Raw genomic sequence first — 2,932 nt, forward strand, 5'->3', positions numbered from 1 at the left:
TGATAAACATGAAGAAGGCCAGTTTTTTTTTTTTTTTTTTTTTGCACGGTGGTGGGGTTGAAGGGCACCATTTGAACCACTACAGTGCCCCTTTACAGAAAATGTTTACCTATCCTGCCCCTCTTACAAAGTTTCTTTTACTAGAGCTGCTTCTAGGCAACTAGTACTTTTACTCCTGCTTAGAAGCTACAGCTTATAGTCTTGGAACTTCCTGAAGTACTTTACTTTGCTATAGTATATATCTAAATTACAAGTAAGAATTGGTAGTATATACTCTGTGGTCAGAGATATCAGAGGGATACTTTGTTTAACGTAAAATCTTGAAGATTCTGGAAAGCAAAATGTTGAAGGAAAAAATCACAGAACATACAATATGTATATGTATGCATTGTTCTTTGTCTTGTCATCTTAAGTGCAGGACATAGGAGTCTTATGTAATTTGAAGAATGGTGAAAGGGGCAGATAAAGGTCTGTCCAAAAGGACAATCCTAAGTCACACTTTGAATGAACCATTTTCATTAGCTCTCTTTGTAGTTGGTAAATCATAGCTGGGGGACTAAAAAGGTAAGAAGCTGATCCAGATACTTTTTCTCTAAACATTGTGTATTTCTCAGGGCAGTGTTTTAGATCTGGGTAGTGACTTCAAAGCAGTAGTACACATATATGGATACATGCATATGTGTGTATTTACACATTCCTTCACATACTTACATGTTTGTTGTGTTGTCCTCCTGATGATACAAGTCTGAGAGAATTTAGGCATAAACATCTAATTTAAAAGATCAAAGGAAATAGAAAAGTTGGCTTATATGAATATCTTTCCATGTCTGTAGATAGGATCTGTAGGTTCTGGAGTTAGTTTCTAGTGTAAGCTCTGCCACTTAGTAGATGTTTGGGCCTCGGCTTTTCTAAGCCTCATTTTTCTTATCTGTAATTTGAGCATAATACATAATCAAAGGATTTTATTGTAAGATTTAAGTGACAGTTAAGGAATCCATATAACTATTGAGTACAGTGTCTGGTGCACAGTAAGAACTTGTCTGATTCTACCTCTACCTTTCCCCAACATAGACCCAGTTTCTCTATATACAATAACTGGGTTAAAAGATTTTAAATGTTGTTGCCAAACTGCTCTTCAGAAAAAAGCATACCAGTTTACAACTTAACCAACAAATAATGTTTATTAATTCTGCTTTATCCTTTATTTTTAAATCTTTGCCATTCTGGTAGGTAAAGAAAGAAATTGACAGCACTAAAAGGAAAATTGAAAAAAACCTCTAAGCATAATGGGATATTTCAGCATACCTCAGTGAGTAATGTGACTCGATGGCAATGACAAATGGCAGTGGGCTCTCTATGAGTCTGAATTGACTTGATAACCTAAAACTACAACAGTATCAGCATCACAAACCAAAGAAGAGTGGGTTTGAAGCTGAGAAACAATAGCATAATAACCAGCGTACAGTTAACTAAAACATCATGAAATTTAAGAAAACGGGATAAAGAAGGCTCTACAAAATGCCAGAGAGAAAAATGGATCCTATTACAGATATCGGGAGCTCTGGTAGTATAGTGGCTAAGGCACTTGACTGCTAACCAGAAGGCTGGTGGTTCAAACCCACCAGCCACTCCTCAGAAGGAAGATGGGGTAATCTACTTCCGTAGTGATACTGCCTCGGAAACCCAAGGAGGGGTTGCTATGAGTCGGGTCCAACTCGACGGCACATAACAACAACATTATTACAGATATTCAGTATTCTCAACTGCAAGTCCATAGGTTAGAAGGAAGTGAGCAGTGCCTTCAAAATCAAAGGGGAAATGATGGCTTACCCAGTATTCTTTACCCAGCCAAGTTACTAAATTACTAAGAATGAAAATACCGTAAGACATGTAAGGTCTTCAGAAATTTCTCCTCCTCATTCCCTTTCCTGGGAAGCTATTGTGTGATTTTCTTCACTCACCAAGCGGAGTGAGTAAATCTCAATGAAAGAGAAAGGTGAAGCATTGTAGGAAATGATCCAATTAATTCAAGAGAGGTAAAGGGAATTCTCTGGATGCCAGCTGATAACCAGATAGGAAGAACAGCAAATCTACCTTTGAGCAGGTCAGAAGGCCTTGGTAAAGTTTTACAATGAAGTTGATAGGATTCTTGATGTTTACATATGTTGAGAAGTTCGTCAAAAAAACAAAAACCAAGCTCACTGCCATTGAGTCCTTTCAGATTAATACCAACCCCCATTGGGTTTCTGAGGCTGTAAATCTTTACTGAAGTAGATTGTCCATCTTCCATCTTCCTTCTGCGGAGTGGCTGGTATATTTGAACCACTCACTGACCTTCGGTTAGGAGTTAAGGGCCTTTTCCACTACTTCACCAGAGCTCCTTAAGAGGAAGTCCCTAGGTGGCACAAATGGGGTACATTTATCCACTAACCTAAATGCACTTTGAACCCACCCATCCAGTAATACCACAGAAGGTAGATTTGGTGATCTTCCTTTAAAATTACAGCCAAGAAAAGTATTTGGAGCTGTTCTACTCTGTGACACATGGGGTTGTCATGAGTCAGAATTGACTGGACAGCAACTTTACGACAGCTATATTGGGAAATTGAGGCAATTGGTAGAGTTTGGGATTGAATTAATGATGAGTACATAGTTTATATTTACTTGCTTTGTATTGAAATTTTAGAGCTTCATCTTGGAATTACTTCTCTCTTTTACATTGCTTTGGTGATCTTGCTCAATGTTAGGATTTTACAGGATTGGGCAGACTTACAAATTTATGCATCCATAAGAGATCTCTGCCTGAGCTACAGAGTTATATATCTGTTATTTATTCTGTGTAAAAACCCCTCCAAAACTGAATGGTTTAAATCAAAATTTTTTTTTAAAGCACAGATTGAAATTTGGACAATGGTCTGATGAGGATGGCTTG

Source organism: Orycteropus afer, unplaced genomic scaffold, assembly GCF_000298275.1.
Source record: "Orycteropus afer afer isolate SDZICR_OR568_19922 unplaced genomic scaffold, OryAfe1.0 scaffold00003, whole genome shotgun sequence".
In the NCBI taxonomy this organism is placed as follows: domain Eukaryota; kingdom Metazoa; phylum Chordata; class Mammalia; order Tubulidentata; family Orycteropodidae; genus Orycteropus; species Orycteropus afer.